Here is a 22217-nt window from a genome sequence, read left to right as displayed (position 1 = left end):
TCATTCAGCCTCACTTTTATTATCTTTAAGAACGGATAGGGATATTCTTATTCACCATATCACAGAATTGTTACAAAGACCAGGTAGAACAGCCTGCAATGTTCTTAGCAAGGTGCATCACAACAGGCTTTGAGTACGGGGGGCATTAAACACACCCCACACTTCTGCATAACTGAGCTTATCTCAGATTACACAGGGGCAGGGACTCCTTCCCACTTCACAGCTCCAGGCATCATGTGAAGGGTCTGGGCATTTCGACTAAGGCCTTTCATGCTGCTTAATGATGCTTAATGATGACAAGACATCATCAGGAAACAGAGATCACCATACCAGGCCAGCTTCAAAAGAGGACTTAATCCAGAATCATCTAGCCCAGTGCCTCCACCCCCAGTTTCGGGATCATCTGAATCACCCTCAGCGGGTGGAGGCACTGGGGCAGAAGATTCGGAGTTAAATCCTCTTTTGCTAAAAGATAATAGAGCCAGGTGTGGTGGCTTACACCTGTAATCCCAGCACTTTGGGAAGTCGAGGCATGCAGATCACTTGAGGTGAGGAATTCAAGGCCAGCCTGGCCAACGTGGTGGAACGCTGACTCTACTGAAAATACAAAAATTGGCTGGGTGTGATGGCAGGCGCCTGTAATCCCAGCTACTCTGGAGGCTGAGACAGGAGAATCTCTTGAACCTGGGAAGCATAGGTTGCAGTGAGTCGATACCGCGCCACTGCACTCAAGCCTGGGCAGCAGAGCAAGACTCCATCTCAAATAAATAAATAAAAGATAATAGATATGCCCCCGTTCCCTTCAAAAGAGCAAATATTTTTGGAGTGTCTACACGTGTTAGCCAATATTATAGACACTGTAAATACAGAAGTGAGTAAAACAGGGAAAAAAATTTAAAACCTACTATTTCAAACTTATATTCTAGTCAGAAGCAGGAGATAAATAATTAACAATAAAAATAAATAAACATTGCTTTGCTTATTTCAATAGTTTTTGGGGTATGGTGTTTTTCGGTCACATAGCTAAGTTTTGTAGTGGTGATTTCTGATATTTTAGTGCACTCGTCACCTGAGAGTGTACATTGTACGCAATACATAGTCTTTTATCCCTCATCTCCCTCCCAACCTTCCCTCATGAGTCCCCAAAGTCCACTGTATCATTCTTATGCCTTTGTGTCCTCATAGCTTAGCTCCCATTTATAAGTGAGAACATATGATGTTTGGTTTTCCATTCTTGAGTTACTTCACTTAGAATAATGGCCTCCAGCTCCATCCAAGTTGCTGCAAAAGACATTATTATATTTCTGTTTTATGGCTGAGTAGTATTCCATGGGGTAGACATACCACATTTTCTTTATCTGCTCATTGGTTGATGGGCACTTAGTTTGGTTCCACATCTTTGCAATTGCGAATTTGCTGCTATAAACATGTGTATGCAAGTGTCTTTTTCTTATTTATTATTTATTTATTTATTTATTTATTTATTTATTTATTTTTCTGAGACAGAGTCTCGCTCTGTCACCCAGGCTGGAGTGCAGTGGTGTGATCTCGGCTCACTGCAAGCTCCACCTCCTGGGTTCACGCCATTCTCCTGCCTCAGCCTCCCGAGTAGCTGGGACTACAGGCACCCGCCAACACGCCTGACTAATTTTTATTTTTTATTTTTTTAGTAGAGAGGGGGTTTCACCATGTTAGCCAGGATGGTCTCGATCTTCTGACTTCAGATGATCCGCCCACCTCAGCCTCCGAAAGTGCTGGGATTACAAGCGTGAGCCACCACGCCCAGCCATAAGTGTCTTTTTCATGTAATGACTTCTTTTCCTTTGGATAGATACCCAGCAGTGGGATTGCTGGAATGAATGGCACAGAAAATAAGCAAAACTTGGAAAGGAAAATAGGAAGTATTGGGGTGGGGAGTGCCTAGGGCATGGTGTGGCCTCACCTAGGAGGCAACTCCAGAGTCAGTGTGAGGGAGGGAGTCATGCAGATATCAGAGGAAGAGCATCCCAGGCACAGGGAGTGGAAGTACAAAGGCCCTGAGGTATGTGGCTGGGATACGTAAGAAAAAGCAAGTAGGTCCGGATGTCTGTGGTGGAGTCGGCTTCACCAAGTGGGGCGGTGGTAAGTGATGCGATCAGAGATAATGAGGAATGAAGGGTAAGGACAGATAAGCCTTTTAGGACTTTGAGAACCATTCATGAAGTTTACATATTTTAGGGAAGATGAACAAGAAGACAATACACATATGTTCAAACATCTCGTTTTAAATCATGGTAAATACATAGAAGCAATAAAGCAAAATAAATGGATATATTAGACCAGGGTCCAATTCAGATTCACATATTGCATTTGGTTGTCCTGTCTCCTTAGTTTCTTAGTTTTGTAGGGCTTTGTTTTACAGGACTCCTTACTTTTATAGGACTTTGGATCTTTCTCTGAGTGAGAAGAGAGGCATTAGAGAATTTAACAGAATCAATCTAGTTGGTATATTGTCCGTAGACTATTGGGGGTAAAGGCAGAAATAAACCAGTGATGAGGATATGGCAGGGATCCAGGTTAGAGACCGTGGGCACTTGGACCAGGAGTAGCAGTGGAGGGGAAGAGGTAATTGGATCTTGGATTAGCACTGGTAGGATTTATTGATGGAGTGAATATGGAATGAGAGAGAATTCTAGGATGACCCCAAGGTCTTCATCTGTGCCACCAAAGTGATGAAGAGGAGATATGTCTGAAGGTACTTTCAAATCCACTACCTTCAGAAAAATTCTACCAGAATTTAGGATTTAAGATTCAGTTCTGATAGGTCACATTGAAAAATACCTCTTTTTTTTCCGTCACTGGAACCACAGTACATAGTCTGGCATACATTGGGTGATCAGATCAGCATTATTTGTGCAACTTAATTTTTTTCAAATATTACAAAATTCAAGATTGCAAGAGGACAAACTAAAGCCTCTTGCAGCATATGTAAATATGATTTAGATTTTGGCTGTTTTTCCTACTACCCCAGCCAAGGTGGGCACCGTGAAGGAAGTTCTCAGAATAATTACTACTGGAGTAAGTCTAGTCATGCCAATGCCATCTTCATTTACTAAACGGATGAGCCCAAATGGGAGAATGTGCAGGGCTAGGACACCAGAGAAGGAAAATCACTGCCATTTATGCCTATACCATATATAGGTTTCCAGACCCAACAGAGAGCTATATTCTTGAAAATATCCAGAACTCTTAAAGTCCAGAAACTCTATTCTTCTGAGTTAGGCTGGTCAAACTCTACATTACTGCTGCAGCAGAAGGATCACTTGAACCCAGGAGTTTCAGGCTCCAGTGAGCTATGATCATGCCACCGCACTCTAGCCTGGGCAACAAAGTGAAACTCTGTTTTTTTACATATGGATTATCTGCTGCTGAGGGTGAGGACAGTTGGGGATTCACTGAATTCCAGAGTTTGCAAAACAGAAAGTACTGTAATGTAGAAAATGCGTTCAAAGACACAATGACCCAGGGTCCAATCCAGAAGCTCTCACCAGCTCTGAAGTAAGCCACTGACCTTCCTGATGCCAGGAATTCAGTAAGTGTTTTACTGAATGAGTGGAGCCACAGCTAATCAAGTGAGCAAACTTTCTTCTGACACTCCCCGGTACTAGCAAAGACATTGTACATTGCGATCTTGCAACTGATCCAAAGGAGATATACCTAATACTAGATGACGAGTTAGTGGGTGCAGCGCACCAGCATGGCACATGTATACATATGTAACTAACCTGCACATTGTGCACATGTACCCTAAAACTTCAAGTATAATAATAATAATAATAATAAAAATACAGCACTGGCTGGGCGTGGTGGCTCACACAGGTGGATCATTTGAGGCCAGGAGTTTGAGACCATCCTGGCCAACATGGCGAAACCCTGTCTCTACTAAAAGTACAAAAATTAGCCAGGTGTGGTGGTGTGTGCCTGTGATCTCAGCTACTAGGGAGGCTGAGGCACGAGAATCTCTTGAACCCGGGAGGCGGAGGTTGCAGTGAGCTGAGATGGTGCCACTGCATTCCAGCCTGAACAACACAGCAAGATTCTGCCAAAAAAAAAAAAAAAAAAGAGAAGAAGAAGAAGAATACAGCACTGGGCCACCTGCGATGCTCATTTTAGAGAATCATAGTTTAGCTTTCCTCCTGACCTAAGTGCTAGCACCATTGACAACATGCATGAAGGATATAACCTCAGTCAGTAGCTGCAGAAAAGAAAGAGAGCATGAGCCATTTTTGACTCCAAGTATCATCATTTCTCACTGGCACATCGCCCAAATCTCCTAAATGGCCTCCCTGATCTAACCATCTCCCTTCTCCCAGCTACTCTCCACCTAACAGCCAGGGGAAAATGCAAATATCATCACCACACAAGAAATCCTCCACGGCTTCCCATTGTTCTTTTGCTTTTTCAGCTTTACTGAGAGATAATTTCATAAAAGTTGTATATATTTAAGGTGTACAACTTGATCATTTGTTATACATAGATACTGTAAAATGATTATCACAGTTAAGCTAATTAATACACCCATCGCCTCGCAAAAGTAGCATTTTTATGTGTGCTGAAAACACTTAAGGTCCAACTTCTTAGCAAATTTCAAGTAGACAAGGTAGAATTTTTAACTGTAGTCATCATACTGTGTATTCTATGTCTGGAATGTATTTATCTTGCATGACTGAAGCTCTGTGATCCTTGACCAACATTTTCCCATTTCCTCCACTCTCCAGCTCTAGGCAGCCACCATTTTACACTCTATTTCTATGGGTTTGACTATTTTAGATTCCACATAGAAGGGAAATCACTTAGCATTTGTCTTTCTATGTCTGGCTTATTCATTTAGTATAACATCTACATTCATCTATATTGTCACAAATTTCAGGATTTCCTTCTGTACTAAGGCTGAAAAATGTTATACTGTATGTATATATAAGATTTTCTTAACAGTCATCTATCAACAGAATTTAGGTTGTCTAGGCAGTTGTGAATAACACTGAAATGAACATAGAATGAAGATATCTCTTTAACATACTGATTTCCATCCTTTGAATATATACCCAGAATTAGGATTGCTGAATCATTGCATAGTTCTATTTTAATTTTCTGAGGAAACTACATAATATTTTCTATAATGGTGGTACCACTTTACATTTCACCAACAGTGTGCAAGACTTCCCTGTTCTCCACATCCTTGCCAACATCTGTTATCCTTTGTCTTTTTGATATTAGCCATCCCAACAGGTGTAAGGCCATATCTCACTGCAGTTTTGATTTGCATTTTCCTAATAATTAGTGATGTTGAGCACCTTCTCATATATGTTTTGGTCATTTTTACATCTTCTTTTAAGAAATGTCTGTTTAGGAACTTTGCTTATTTCGCTTGAGATATAATCCAAGTGCCTGAATCCATCCTACAACTAGTAGCTCCTGCTTATGGCCCCAGCCTCAGATCCACCACTCTTTGTGCACAACAAACCTCCGGCCACACACATCCGCTTTCAGGTCCTCCAACCCCAACTCCTTCCAGCCACTGAGCCTTTGCACAGGCAGTTCCCTTTGACCTGACCACACCAAATCTCCCTATTACAGGCTCTTAGAGCAATGCGTACCTCCTTTTCATTTTGTGATGATATAGATAATGTGTGCAGCTCTCACTACTTGCTTTTTTAAGAACAATTTTACCATATGTACTGTTGTATTGGTAATGTCTGTCTCTGTGCCTGGTACTCAGATGGCAATCACCTACTAGTTGAATGAAAGAATGGGTGAATAATAAATATCATATCCCAGGTACATTACGGGCATTATCCCCAGCCTTTACAATAAAAGCCTGCAGTAGGTTGTCTAAATTTTCTGATTTTATAGAAGAAAATGAGGCTCAGAGAAATTAATTAAATTAACCAAGATTTAACAGGTGTTAAGGTTCCATAAATGTCAATTAGGCCTAGGTGATTTATAATGTTTTATAGGTTTTATATATCCTTATTAATTTTCAGCCCGCTTGTTCCATAAATTACTGACAAAGGAGTACTGATGTCTTCAAGTGTAGTTGTGGACTTGTATATTTCCTCTTTCAATTCTATTCATTTTTCTTCATATATTTTGTAGCTCTGCTAATAGATGCACACATTTATTTCTGTTATATCTCCTTGGTGAAATGACCATTTTATCCTAATGCATTGACCTTCTATAACCCTGATAATTTTCCTTGTTCTAAAGTCTACTCTTCCTGATATTAATTTAACTCATCTTTCTTTTGCTCTGTACTTGCAAGGTATATTTTCTGCCAGCCTTTTACTTTTAGCCTATCTATGTCGTTATTATAAATGGGTTTCTTATAGATCATGTATAATTGGTTCTTTCACGAATTCATCCTATGATCTCTATCTTTTGGTTGGTGAGTTAAGATCATTTAGATTTTATGTAAGTGGTGATAAGATTACATTCAGGTTTACCATTTTATTATGTGTTTTGTTTGCCCCTTCTTGTGTTTGTTTTATAATAAAAACTACTTAAGAAAATCAGCAAAAAACATTATTACTCAAGTGTCTGGAAAGGTGGAAGCTGACTAATCTATGTTGGCTTTGACTGGACCACTCTGCCTCATTTGTCTTTTATACTCCTCCTGGGACATTAGACCATTCTTTCCTTGTTCTTCTTACAGAGCAGGCAGAAGCTCAAAAAGCAAGTGAAAACACACAAGGCTTCCTAAAGCCTAGGCTTTGACTGGGCAAAGCAACAGTACCACTTCATTCTGTTGGGTAATGCAAGGAGGAAAACTGAACCCAAATTCAAGGGGCCTGCATACATACCTGTCCTTTAGGGGAAGGAGATGGTAAGTCAAATGACAAAGGAACCAACAAATCAGTCTACCGTAGTTCTGTAACCAGATAACCAGACATAGTTAGAAGGACCAGATACTAGGTTGATGTCCAGCAACACCTACAATAGACATAGAGAGGAAAGTTTGGTTATAAACAGTAAGTTACATTGTGGGCCACAATGATCAATTAACACATGGTCTTTTTAAGTAACTAAAGTCACCAAAGATAGCATGTTCCATCCAACAGTTTTATACTAAGAGGAAAGACAGAAGGTATGCTACTTATACCTTTCTTGGTAAAGGTAAGAATTACTATTTTTTTCTTCCATACCAGGAAGTTAGACGTAAATGTCTCTAGACCTGTGTTATTTCATGTGTTAGCTTCAATATCTATATGGCCATCTAAATTGAAATTAATTTTAAAAATAAAAATTTAGTTAATTGGTTGCACCAGCCACATTTCAGTGTCTTGGTTGTCACAAGTGACTATTGGCTACCATATTGGATATCATGGGTATAGAATATTTACATTCTTGCACAAGGTTCTGTTGAACAGCACCTCGCTGAAGCATTACAGTATCATAGGAGGCTTTCATGAAGCCTCTTTTGATGTTACCATTGTACACCTACAGGGATAAAAATGGTCACAGAATTCAGCGCTAGTTTTTAAGTTGACAAGTCAGCATCAGTTGCTCATATAATATTGTCATCTACTCTGCATCCTGTAGTTACACCAAAACGTATTTTGGTTAATATTTGGGGAGAGAAAATGATAACAAAAAGTGTAAAAAATAAGGAAATGATATGATGTGTAGTGTAAAAGAATGAGAAAATGACTTTTTCAAACAATAATGAAATAATTTAATACAGAAAGCTGACTACAAGTTGGAACATCTATTCCCAGGAACCACTGTCATTTAAAACTTGACTTCCTCATGCAGATAACTCTGTAGAAACAAATCTGAAAATTTATGCTAACTCTGTGTATCATGTTGAGACTCGATCAAAATGGAAAGAAATAATTTGTGTAGGATACCTTAAAACTGATCTTCCTCATCACACACATTTTTATTGGTGGAAGGATGGGAATTTATGGAATATTGAGGGTATTTGTGAAGGGGATGCCTAGGTACTTATAATCAGACCCAGGAAACTTTGATTTAATACCAGCTCTATTAGAACCAAGTTCTCACCTATTTCATGCAAATGATAATTTATGTCTTAATGGCCTAAACACTTTACCTCCCACTGTGTTTCCAATCAAACTTAAATTTATATCCCTCTTTTTTAGAATACTATATATTTTACTTGCACCTAGAGATGGCCGAATGAACTATAAAAAGTTTCAAACTCAAAAGCAATCCTAGCCTAATTTTTAAAGTTTGTCAGAAAAAAATTGAGCCAAGCAGACAGAAAAGTAATACAATTATTCTGATTTATGGTCTATATTTTCTCTGTCTCACTTAACCACTCTTATCCCTTACAAAAGAGAATCAGCAGAATTATGCAGCCAACAGAGACAACACTTTCTTCAGCTTCTTTTTAATTCTCAGTAAAATATCGTCATGTTCTGAATGTTGGTATCCCCCACCCCAAATTCATATATTGAAACCTAACCCTTAATGCAACAGTATTAAAAAGTGGGGCTTTTAGGAGATGATTAGGTCATGAAGGCAGAGTCCTTATGAATGGAATTAGTGCCCTGGTAAAAGAGGCCCCAAGGAGCTCATTAGTCCCTTCCACCATGTAAAGACACAGCCAGAAGCCACATGTCGGCTTTTGTTTTCTTCTTTGGCCTTTTGATGGAGGGTATGTAAAGACCCTCCATAAGAACATCGGTTGTTCTTATTTTTTCATAGATCTTTTGTAAATAAAAATAACGTCCTTAACATTATGATTGCATTGTGTTTGGCATTTTAAGAAACTGACAAACTGTTTTTACAAAGTAAAATACCATTTTACATTCCCTCCAGCAGGGTCTGAGAGTTAGAGTGCCTCCACATAACTGGCTAACACTTGGGAAGGTCAATTTTCATACTAGGTACTCTAATAGATGTGTAGTGGTATCTCACTGTGGATTTAATTTTCTTAATATCTCATTTTCTTAATATCTCATGATGTTAAACCATGTAATTAATTTGCCATCTGTACATCTTCTTTAGAAAAACGCTTTCTCAGATAACTTGCTCATATTTAAGTGGGTTGTTTGTTTTCTTATTAAGTTTTGAGGGTTCTTTATATATTCTGAATACAAGTCGTTTATCAAATATGTGATTTTTCAATTATTTTTCACAGTCTGAGACTTGTCTTTTTCCCCTTAGTTTTAGCAGTCTTTGCTATTAGAAACCACTCTTGCAGATGAAAGATGGGAAAAGGTGAATTTTCAAACTGCATCAAGGGTATTTTGTCAGTAATGGGTTTTGGAGTAAAGTTAAAATTAATAATAGCTCTTGCTTCATTTAGTTAGTGTACTTATTTCTGGAATATTTGACTCTGGCTATAATTTAAAATGGGAAGCCATTTACATGGAGTTTTTGACGAAGCTGCAATGGCAATTAAATTAAAAAACATATTCTCTCTTAAAAAAACAGTACTAGAACAATGTAATAGCCATATGCAAAAAATAAACTTTGATCCACATTTCATGCCATACGCAAAGATTAACTCAAAATGGATCCCATATATAAATGTGAAATCTAAAACTATTGAACTTCTTGGAAAAAACGTGAGAAAAGCTTTTGCATGCTTGAGTTAGTCTAAGTTTTCTTGGGTACAATACAGAGTATGATTCATTTAAAAAAAAAAAAAAAAAAAAACCCGGGGAAGTGTTACTCACCTGGATTATGATGTAAATGTGCCCTCTACAGTTGTGCAGTATGCAACCTGCACATCTGTATTTGGTGGCCCTGCATCTTGCCTTTGTTAAGATGAAAATAAGTAACTATCCTAAAGCCTTTATGCTGAGTTGGAGACATAATTCAACTTTGGCTCACCAGTATAAAAAGTGCCTTAAAAGTAAGTACAGTATAGGGCCGCATCTGCTTGCATGGAAATGGCGCTGGTCTAAGAATTATGAGACTTTCAATCTTTTTCTTTTTTTGCCACTATCTTGGGGAGATTGAGCAACTCGCTTCCATTCTGTGAACCTCAGTTTTACCATCTACAAAAATGAGCAGAATGGACTAGATGTACTCTAAGGGCCCTCTGAGACCAGCTTTTCCTTGGGAGCAGAAGAGTGGAAGCTCTGAAGTGAGGCCTGGGTGGATCCACCAGTACTGTTATGACCTGCTGAGGGGCTGCTGCCATGCCCAGCTAGGACCCACCCACAGAAGGTGGGTACTAGTCCTGACTGTTAGACATGTATGAAGTGCTCAATGAGACATGGAGGATGTTTCCTGTAGTCACTAAGCTAATAACGCATAGGGTTGTGTTTTCAATCCAAGAATTTAAATTCCAAAGCAGATGATCATGACCCCTATGATGCTGCTTCCTCCAGCTCCGTAACCTGATGCTCAAATAGTTCAGCCTCCCAAAACCGATCTCTGTCTCCCTGCCTCAGAAACCACCACGCTCTATAAACTTGGAATCCCCTCTCTGCATTGCACACTGGCCAGCGCCCCAGGCAGAGAGCTGGAACGATTGCAAGACTCACCACAGGCATTTCTCTTTTTACAGGGATCACAGAATTCCTCTGCCTAATGTCCAATGTCTGAAAACATTAAAATATATATAATCATATAAATATTCTATTAATATATGAAAATGAAGAAATATTTTATTTATATATGTATGCAGTGATGCATTGCTTAATGATGGGGATGCATTGTGAGAAATCTGTCATTAGGAGATTTTGTCATTGTGTGAACATTATAGAGTATACTTACACAAACCTAGACCCTAGACGGACTAGCCTACTACACACCCAGGCTATATGGAATAGTCTGTCACTCCTAGGCTACAAGTCTGTGCAGCATGTTACTGTACCGAATACTGAGGGCGACTGCAACACAATGGTAAGTATTTGTGTAGCTAAACATAGAAAAGGTACAGTAATAATATGTTATAAAAGAAAAAATGATACACATGTGGGGGGCACTAACCATGAATGAAGCTTATAGGACTGGAAGTTGCTCTGGGTGTCAGTGAGTGAGGGTGGTGAATGTGAGGCCCAGGACATTACCACACACTACTAGAGACTTTGCAAACACTGTCCACCTAGGCAACGTTAAGTTTATTTATTTTGCCTTCAATGGTAAGTTAACCATAACTTACTACACAATCATTTACTTTATAAACTTTTACTTTTTAAAAACATTTAGACTCTTTTTAATAAAACTTAGCTTAAAACACATATTGTACAGCTGTACAAAAGTATTTTCTTTCTTTGTGTCCTTATTCTATAAGCATTTTTATTTAATTTTATTAGTTTTTAAACTTTCTATTGAAAACTAAGACACAAACACGCATATTAGCCTAGGCTGCATTTTCCTTACAGGAGATGTTCCATTTGAAAGAGTTTCCAAAATTCAAAAGAACCAGGGAAGGGGAGAGAAGAAATGACAAAGAACTTGCTGTCACCCTCAGATATTTTGGTATCATTCAACCTCACCTCCAAGTAGAGAAAATGACCAAAATATTTAACATTGGCAGAGCCACAGTGACGTTTACTAGCTACAAATGGTAATATTTTCTTTCCAATCTGACCTGCAAGAAAAATATTCAGGTTGACAACTGACTGGAGTAAGAAGAGAGCTTTCACTTCAATTATATCTTCAATTATATCCATGTTGGACAAGAATTTGTCTTTCTCCCTTAATTTATTCTTCATGAGATGGAGCATTTAGGGAAATTAACTGTAACCATAAGGGAAGACTGACTTACAAAAGCAAAAATAAAAAAAAAATCTCAGAGGAAAATATGTACTTAAAAGTTACCAAAGGATACAAATTATGTTGTTTTTCTGTCGTATGAACGATTAGTATAGTCAGAGAAGGAGCTAATCCCCAAAATAAGACCTATATTCATAGCTCATTTTCAAAATGACATTAACTAGGATCTCTTATTTACAACATCTCTGCTCTTTCTTGCTTCCAAACTTTAATAAAAACTAAAGATGCACTGAAGATACAGCTCATAAAGAACTTTGGTGCGGTAGTTTCTGTCCAGAGAATAGAGGAGAAAACAAAGATATTTGCATTTCAGATCCATTGATACAATACAATGCACAGGAGTCTAACTCTGCCATGGGGTATCCACAGTTCTAACTAACAAATGGGGATTTTTAGCTTGTGCATGCCTTCTGGAAATTGTCATTGAAAGATAAAATAAATTGTATTTTAATGTTGGGGACCTACAAAGCCATCTCCATCTTGGCTGCTAACTACTGTTGGAAAATGTTTCCCAGAGCAAATCTGGCTTCACCAACTGCACAGAAAATCTTATGGGAAACATGGATGAAAACTCACAGCTGTAGTGCATGGTAAATGATACTGAATTGTTGATATCATCACACCTACACACAATTCCCAAATAGACATAAAAGAGAGTAATGTACCTTTTACTTCTGTACAAATTCCTCACTTTCCAGACAGCTATTTCATCAACCATTGTAGTTAGAGGACTTCTACTGAAAATTGGCATGGGCATGGAATGAAAGCAAAAAAAGTTTGTCATTTTGAAGGGAAAATACAGTGGAGAGAAAAATAGGGACAGGTGTACTAGTAAGATTCTATTTCCAACTCATGTGACTTTGTACTGTCATCATGTGTCTCTGCGGTTTCATATGTAAAGTTCCTGCCACACTCTGGTTGGCAGAATAAAGGACCCCCAAAGTGGTCCCCACCATAGTCCCTGGAACCTGTGAGTATGTTAGGTTACATGGCAGAGGAGAACCAAAGTTGCCAATAAAATTAATATTCCTAATCAGCTGACATTGAGATGGGAGATTATTGTGGATAATCTTGGTGAACCCAGTGCAACACAAGGGTCCTTAAAAATGGAAAAAGGAGGTAGAAGAGGAGGTTAAAGTGATACAATGTGAGAAGGACCTGAGCCACCGTGGCTGGCTTTGAAGATGGAGGAAGGCGCTACAAGCCAAAGAATGTAAGCAGCCTCTGGAAGGTGAAAAGATATGGGAAATGGACACCGTGAAGAGCCTCCAAAGGGAAGACAGCCCTGCCAACACCCTGAGTTTAGTCCAGTGGAACCCATATTGAACTTCTGTGCTATAGACCATACAATAATAAATTTGCATTGTTTTAAGTCACTAAGTTAGTGGTAATGTGTTACAGCAAAATAGGAAACTATCACACTCATATACACAAATCAAAAGAATTTCTGTATCACAAAAAACCATATACATGAAAGTGCTGTGAAAAGTAGAAAGTATTGAGCAAGCAAGATTTTCTTAATATTGCTGCAAATCAATACCCACTAGTAACTGACACATTAAGCAATACATAAATATCTTTCGACTTGATGTAGAATGAGGGTGAGGTAACTCTCACCAACTATGAACAATTATAAATGATTTGAATTTGTCAGCACTCCTAGAGTTTCAAGTGACAGAACTCCAAATTAGAGGGTTTAAAAAACACACACACACAAAAAGGAAAAGCCTCGGCTCATGTATTAAAATCTTCCAGAACAAGTATATCTAGATCTAAAGTAAAATAAGTTTTAAAATGTCATTTTATCTCTACATCTTTGTTAGTGTCTTCATTTTAAAAAGGCTCTTTTCCCATGGTGACTCTCAGCTGTTCCAAACCCATAACAATTTTTTCCCCAGCAATTTCAAAGCAAAGAAAATGTCTTTGACCCCAAATTCCATTAAGATATCCAAGCTTGATCTAATCTATGTGTCCAGGGGATTAACAAAGCTGAGTGTGCAGGCCTAAGTCCTAGGGCCACACCACCTTCGGGCCATGGAGTCCATCAATCCCACCTTAATAAGCAGAGGGCTGTGGTGGGAAGTGGGGATGTGTAACTGGTTCCTCAGGAGGAAGTGGTGAGGCTACTCTGTTTCTTTTCTTTTTTTTTTTTTTAATTTATAAAGAAAGGAGCTTTAATTGGCTCACGGTTCTGCAGGCTGTACAGGAAGCATAGTGGCTTCTGCCTCTGAGGAGGCCTCAGGAAGCTTTCAATCATGGTAGAAGAGTTGGAGCGAGGAGCTTCACGTGGCCAGAGCAGGAGGAAGAAAGAGAGTGGGGAGGTGCTACACACTTTTATTTTACTCTCAGTCTCTTAAGAGAGACACAGATAGCGGGAAAAAGCATTGTTCTCACTTTACGGTGATGGAAAGCTAGACCAAACACCATGTTGTCGACTTTCCTCAAACCTGTCAGAGAGCTAAGTTCACAAAGCAAACAACAGGACCTCAAATCTAAGGAGAAGCAGGTAACGTAAGCATAGACAAAGTGTGAACCTGGACTTAAAAATGGGGCAGACGCCCATGGACACTAGTAAGGGGAGGTTGGCTGGGATGATTGGCAAATGGTGAAGGCCAAGAGCACATCGGTGAGATAGTGTGAAGTCACCAACCACCACAGAAATCCAGAGTCTGAACTGCCTTCAGGGTTTTTCTCCAAAAACTCTAACAGGCACTCACACAAAACATTAGAGAGAGTTCTAAGGAAGTCTCATTTAAAAGGGCTGAGGACGTGTATTGAGATCACTTGTAAAAGTAACAAATATGTAAACAAAAGTGTAGAGAATTATAGGAAATTATTGGGAATATATTGTTATAAGGAATTTATCTTACACGTAAAAGGTATAATATTATTTGGAAGTAGACTCTGGTAATTCTAGACGTATATTATAAAACTTAGGGAAATCATTAAAATATTTAAAGAGGTTAAATAATAAATCAGTAAAAGAGACAAAATGAAATCATAAAAATTTTCTCAGTGAACCAAAAAAATGAATAAAAACAAACCTAACAACATGGCATATTTTAATCAAATAATGCATATAATCACATTAAATGTGCATGGCCTAAACATACCAGTTAAAAGGCAAAGATTGTCAAATTGGGTTTACAAAGCACCTAATTATATATTGTTTAAAATAAAGCCATTAAAAAATAAAGACATAGATAGGTTAAAAGTAACTTGTACGTGGTGGGGAAAAGATATATAATGGAAACATTAACCAAAAGAAAGTTGGAGTAGATGTATTAATATTAACATCAGGCAATGTAACTATATTACAGGGAATAAAAAAGCATTACATAATGACAAAGGAGTCAATAATCCAAGAAATGACCATTCTGAATGTGTGTGATCTTAAAAATGCATGAAACGAAAACTAGTAAGAACAAAAAAAATTGCCAAATCCAAATCCATAATAACAACTTGATATTTTAGTGCTCCTTTGTAATAATTAATAGAACAAATATACAGACAGTAAGGACAAAGGAAATCTGAACAAAACTATAAACTAGCAATGACCTAATTGACATTTATAGAACACCTCATCTAACAAATAATAAATACACATTCTGATCAAGAACTCATGGGGCATCCACCAAGCTGGACTATTTGTTCTGAGCCACAAAAAAAATCTTAGCAAATTTAAAATAATATAACTAAGAATACTAACTATGTACATGGATTATAACAGAATTAAACTGGAAATAGATCTGAAAACCCACTAAATGTTTGGAAATTAAACATCTCACTTCTAAGTAACTTACGGGCCAAATTTGATAGAAGGCTTTTAAAATATTTTTTAACTGAATCTAAATGAAAAAAAAAGCTTTAAAAATATTTTTAACTGAATCTAAATGAAAATGCTTTTGGAAAAAAAATCAAAACTTATAGGATGCAGCTAAATTAGAGTTTAAAGGAACTTTTGTAGCATTAAATGCTTGTACTATATTTTTAAATATCTAAGCTTCCACCTTAGAAAATGAGAACTAGAAAAGCAAATTAAGCCCAGAAGATAAGTCAAAGAGAAAAGATAAATCAAAGAGAAAATAGATAAAAACCAATGAATCAAATCTGATTCTTGAACAGAGATTTTTCATTTCATGAGTGAATACATTTCCTTTTCTGATCAAAAACCTCTAATTTGTATTACTGTCACTTGCAACTGAATAAATCTAAAAAACTTAAAATTGTTTATAATTGTTTAAAGTTGCAAAGTATGTTCTCTTTTCTACAGGCAAGAAGGAATGGAAGGAGAGAGGGAATGTGGGAGAAAGGGAGAGAGAGAGGTAACAATATGTATTGATGAACTCATAGCTGGATAGACCCAGAAAAAAAAAAGAATACACAAGCTACCAAAATTGGCAATGAAAGAGGAGACATCATTAGCAATATTACAAACATTAAAGGGATAATAAGAGATACTAAAAACAATTTTATGCCCATAAATTTAATAGCTTCAATGAAATAAATTAATTATTTTGAGAAACACAAACTATCAAAATATATTGAAGAAGAAACAGACAACCTGAATACATACATACCTGCAAACACACATACGTGTGTGTGCATTTGTGTATAAAATTAAATTTGTGTTTAAAAACCTTCCAACAAAGAAAACTTCAGGGCCAGATAGTTTCATTGACATATTTTGCCAAACATTTCAGAAGTAAACATGGCTTATTCTAGATAATATATTTCAGAAAATAGAAGAAGGGAACAGTTTTCAATTCTCTTTATTAAGCCAGAACATGGATTAAAACCCCTAGGCTAGGCCGGGCATGGTGGCTCAAGCCTGTAATCCCAGCACTTTGGGAGGCTAAGGTGAGCGGATCACCTGAGGTCAGGAGTTCAAGATTAGCCTGACCAACATGGCAAAACCCCATCTCTACTAAAAATACAAAATTAACCGGGCATGGTGGCGCATGCCTGTAATCCCAGCTACTCAGGAGGCTGAGGCAGGAGAATTGCTTGAACCCGGGAGGCAGAGGTTGCAGTGAGCTGAGATCACGCCATTGCACTCCAGCCTAGGCAACAAGAGTGAAACTCCATCTCAAAACAAAACAAAACCCCAAGGCTATCAGTAACATCAACTTTTAGTGCCTCAGTTTTATTGTCTGTAAAATGAGAGTAATAATTACTACCTACCTCATTGGAGTGCCATGCAGACCAAAATACTGTTTAGCAGTAGGCACTGTGTTCAGCACATGGTGGGTCCTGAATGCATGCATGCCTCTGGATCTCCCAAAAACACAGTGGGAGGAAAGAATAAAACAAAACAAAACACACAAAAAACAGGAATGAGGCTTCCAAATATTCACAGTCATGTACTTCGACTTAACAACATGATTAAATTAGATGGTTTTTAAATCAAAAGGCTAATTTGAAAATTTATTTTCAAGGAAAGTTCCCTGTGGCTTACTTATAATATGATGGGGGAGTATAAAAAAAAGTTAATAGCTTTGTAATTATACCAATTTTCCATTTTAAAAATATGATTCTCATTTTTTAGTCTGTCAAGGGATTATCAAGCTAGTTGCTTTATGCCCTTAATTCACAGATCACAAATAGTGTGAATGTGTTGGATAGTATTAACTTAAATTTCCTTTTTTTATATTGAAACAATTAAACTCATTTACTTTTATGGAAGTTGCTAATAAACACATTTATCAGAAATTTGACTTTATTAAGCTTAAACAGTTAGTGGTTCCTGAATAATCTAAGGAAGATTGCACAGCTTCCACCTCATACCTGCACATCTGGTTTTACCTCTTCAGCAACACACACGATAAGAAAAAGAAACAACAACAAAGATATCCAAATTTATGGTCAGGTTGTCTTTAATTCAGCAAATTAATGTTTTACAATAGTAAGAATGTTGACTAATCACACGATGAGCAAATCTCATAACATCCTTAATTGCTATTTCAGGTCACCTGTTCCTTTCTTTTCTCTCATGTTTCCAACCATCATTGACTGAAATGTTGTTATGCAATGCGTGACTAATTATATCTCACTAAACCCAAATTAAATAGTTATCTGACTTAGCTTCCCCTTGGTCAGTTTCCCTAAATTATCACAGCCACTTCAGGACCACTCAGCATGAGGTCAAATGTGACAGAGGAGAAAGTGGAAGTGGAAAGAAACAGAGATCTCAAACAGCTAACATTAAAATGTGTTACTTTTGCTAATTGTACAAAAACGTGACCATGTGTACATGCTGTTGGGGCCATTCCCAGTGCATTTCTGCGTAGAAGGTATTTGAGGGGAGGCAATGAATAATAACAATAAACCAGACATACAAAGTTCTGAATATAGAGCATGGATATAATAATGTTATCATAGTATCATGTATGACGAAGGTTGATCATATGCCCACTTTTTTGTATGAAGGAAAAAGGCACATAGTAGACCCTCAGGCAATAGGAACTAAAAATAAAAATATGTATGAATATGTAAATAAATAAATGAATCAATTAATCAACCAACCAACAACGTACCCAAGGTTAGAAGGCTGAGCACTTTGTTGCTTGATAGATTAGATTGGGTTAGATAGATGCTCAATCAGAAACGGAATAGCCCTTTTTAATGTGTACACACATGTTCCACACATTCTTCTGATGTCTTCCAAAGACCAGGAGGGCACTGGCCTGGATGCATCAATGGGGTGAGCCACTTGTTGCCCTGGTGGTGCCTGCACAGTTTCATGGAACATGGACTAGCAAGCAGAAGGAGCGCCTCAATGGGCAACAAGGTCTGAAACGATGGAGACGAGATTCTATGTTCTGGCATATTTCATATTCAGGCCTGACTAAAGCTATTAAGTTTTTATTTTATTAATAATAAAATAATTTAATAAAAGTTATTAAATTATATCCTTTAAATTGCATCCATTTTCTTGGTCATTACTGGTCATTAAGAGGAAGGCAGGAAACAAGGATCTGCAAGAAGATTCTTTTGGTTGGAAGGATTTTCTTGTTTTACTATTGTCAACCAGCTGGTCGCACTAAGTAACTGAGAGGGGTGGGACTTTGTCCGATAAGGTGCAGTTAATCAAGGAGGAAGTGTTTAGGAGGAAAGCTCATCCTAGATTAAGACAAGAAAATAAAACCCATGAGAATTGGATAACCTACGATGTTACTGACCTTCTGGGAGAAACAATACATAACTTTGAAATTTCTCATGTAGAAATCACTGAATTTTATTGCTAGATGACACTTTGTGAGATCAATAGGCTCCCACCCCAGGGTTCTGTCTTAGTCATTCCCTCTACCTGGAATGCTGTTCCGGAATTTCTGAAGCTGACTCTTATTATTCAAATTTCTGCTAATAGGTCACTACCCTTGAGAAGCTTTCCCTGGCCATCCTCCTTGTAGGAGGCATTCTTGAGGATTTCTTATTTAAATTACCCAATTTCCTTTACCTACAAAAAAAATTATACTTAGCTTGGAATATCTTAGGCATGTACTCAGTTACAAGCTTGTTGTCTGTCTCTGCTGCTAGAAGATAAGCTGCTGTTAATCAGGAGCTCTGTCTAGTCCCGTTTGCAGCTCTATTTCTAGTGCCTAGGAAAGAGCTTGGGACCCTTACACAAATATTTGTTGAATCCACAAATAAACCTAGATATGTTTCCCTTGAGGAGACTGGGGCCCAGCAAAGCATTTGACCAGGGGCATGTAGATGACTTGTGGCAGAGCTCAGATACAAAATGGGGCACTTGACCATTTGTGTATTCAGGTTTGTAGGCTCTTGGTGAAAAATCTAATATTTGTATTCTCGATGCTTGGTAATAACTTGAATGCTGATGATGTGGAGATACACTGAGATGTCAAAAATGCAGTTTTTACACACTCTCAAGTCTTGCCACCTGGGAAGAAATTAACAGTGAGAATTTCCTGAAGCACTAACATTTCACCTCCACAAGAGAGTTTGGGAAATTTTCTCTCCCACAAATGACATTAGCAATTTAGAAAATGATTTAAAACAAAAGGGCACTTCACAATATTGCCAATAACACTTAGCAAATCTCATTAATGAGATACTCTGATGTGGAAATCACTACAATTCTATTTCACAGCAAAATACTGTAATTAGGCCATTGTGTGTCTGTGTTATTTAGCAAATGAATAATTACATGATGCCCTGGAGACTTTCTGCTACTTTGGAACATCAGGCTAATGCCCTTGCAGTTGTGTCTGGAACTCACTTTAATGAGCAATATATTCTGAGCCACGCTCAGGGCAATTGACTGCTGTATATAAGGAGATAGTGGAACCACAGCCAAGTATTCAGTGTGCTGCAGGCCATAAAGCATCAACGATGACTGATATGTACTGATATATCTGTACTAGGACATTGTGAAAAACAGAGAGTTCTTAATTCACCAATGGTAACTAAGTATCTTGTAAGGATGTACGAGGCTCTGTACTAGACACTAGAAATATGAGGTTGACACAGCTCCTGATACTCATAGACTCATTGTCTGTTTAAAGGTATTTACAAATAAATCATTCAATCAAATTAGAACAAAGATAATATCACCATCTGTGCCATGTCTAGCTTCTGCTCTTCTTCCAATCCCAAATGTCTTCACCAAGGAGACATTTGACATTCTGGATCTAGAATTCTGACCAAGAAAGAGGTGGATTGTGCCAGAGAAAGAATGATGTATTTAATTTAACTTTAAAAATATATTTTCAGCAGGTCAACTCTTGGTCAATGAGACACTGGAATAACAAACATGATAGAAAGTAGAATGCTATTGAGTATGTGTGCTCCTACAACCTCTGGTGCTTTGAGCCAAGATAGAGTTAATTATTTTACCAAGTATAAAAGGAGGTCTGGCCCTATTTGAGCTGCAGTCAGCAATGTGTTACCCAAGCTTGAAGTACCATCCTTCCACTAATGCTGCTACATTACATGTTCATGTTGAAAGTAGTAATTAGGCAGGGATCCCTGTGAGGTCTAGCTAGCCTCACATATGCCCTCAGTTGGCCCCCAGTGATCCCAGCCTTCTGGTAGACACACCCAAATATAAATCCTCCCATATTAGACCATAGTTAGTCTGTGATCAGTATCATACAGCACAAGTGGTTGTCTGTCACCTCTGAGATTATGTTATAAAAGACTGTGACTTCTGTCTTAGGGCTCTCTTATTCTATCTCCCTTAGGAAAAAATCTACATTGTGAGCAGCTTGATGAAGAGTACCAGTGGTGAGAAACCGAGGCTTCCTCCACCAGCTACATGAGTGAACAGGGAAGTGGGTCCTGCAGCCGAAGTTGAGCCTTTGGATGACTGCTACCCTGAAAACATTTGAATGCAACGTTGCGAGAGACCTTGAGCCAAAACCATCCAGCTCATCCCCTGCTAGATCCCACACCCACAGACGGTCTGAGATAATGAAGGTTTGCCATTTATACGTGTAAGTTTTAGAGTAAGATACTACACAGAATATAGAACCCATACATTGCCATTCTTCAAAAGGGAGTTATATAAAACATCCTGTGTCCAAACTTATTTGAACATGAGCCCGTTGGACACAGAACATTTCATGGACTAGTATTCCACAAAACCAACTGGCTTCAAGCATTTAATAACTCTGAAAACTCAGCTATAATCAAGTAATAGCTAGTTCTCACTTGCCTCCAATTCTAAAGAAAAAGAGTCAACAAAATGGTAAGTTTAAAAAGAAGAAGAAACAAAGAAGACAGCTTTGGTTGTCAAGTGAGAGTCCAAGTGTCAAAATTCACTTTGGTGACTTACTCATTACTACAGGGCCCTTAAATCTCAAGTGACAGGAACTATTTTACAGACACAGGCCCCTAAATCCCAACTGAAGGAATAAAGTCTGCAGTTTCCTCTTTCCTCCAGAGACTGAGAAGATACCCCATAAAAATGTAGCTGCAGGTTGAAGCATGGGTCACCCTCTAGGAAGATTGCCCTGTCTGTGACATACCAACACCTAAAGATAGGGATGCTGAATTAAATCGTGTGCTCAGGGACTCTCCAGTTTCATAAAAGAAATTGCTTCTGTTTGTGAGGATCATTTTGTACCCTTACCCTCAAGTTGAACTTCTCTTTCAGATTCCACAGCAAAATGGGCAAAAAGAAAGAAAAAAGAGCTTGGTAGCTTCTTGGTTTACTTTTCCATGTTGGAGTGGCGCTGACAGGTCAATGGATGTTGCATCAGGACAGTGCTTCTCAGCTGGCAATTCTTGGAACCCATGGTACAGTTACTGGCCTGAAAGTTCTACTTCGTGCACAGCTAGAGACAAACAGAAAGGTTTAGATATATGAATGAATGTCATGGGATAGAAGTAAATGTCCTTCCAGGTACACAACAAACTGAGATGACTTTAAATTCCAGCTACAAGCTGCTGACTTGCAAAGTGACCTTTGCCTTGAACTCTGGACTTTTTTATACCCAACTGCCTATTAACAT

At 38.1% G+C, this 22217-nt stretch overlaps 1 long non-coding RNA gene across 2 annotated transcripts; it reads right to left on the bottom strand.

Annotated features, from left to right (window-relative positions):
* Positions 1-1143: 1143 nt before the first annotated feature.
* On the bottom strand, positions 1144-22036 carry LOC129049267 (uncharacterized). 2 transcript variants are annotated; one of them, XR_008512233.1, is made up of 6 exons: positions 21836-22036; positions 16924-17010; positions 12405-12476; positions 10503-10559; positions 6840-6969; positions 1144-1281 (listed from the first exon to the last, which is right to left on the bottom strand). It is a non-coding gene; the product is annotated as an uncharacterized LOC129049267 (long non-coding RNA). The 2 variants fall into 2 exon arrangements; XR_008512232.2 differs by lacking the exon at positions 21836-22036 and adding an exon at positions 20317-21407.
* Between the last annotated feature and the right edge of the window lie 181 nt (positions 22037-22217).

The sequence above is a fragment of the Pongo abelii genome, chromosome 10 (genome assembly GCF_028885655.2).
Source record: "Pongo abelii isolate AG06213 chromosome 10, NHGRI_mPonAbe1-v2.0_pri, whole genome shotgun sequence".
NCBI lineage: Eukaryota > Metazoa > Chordata > Mammalia > Primates > Hominidae > Pongo > Pongo abelii.
The sequence above is the reverse complement of the archived record's forward strand: the minus strand, read 5'-3'. Positions and strand labels throughout refer to the sequence as shown.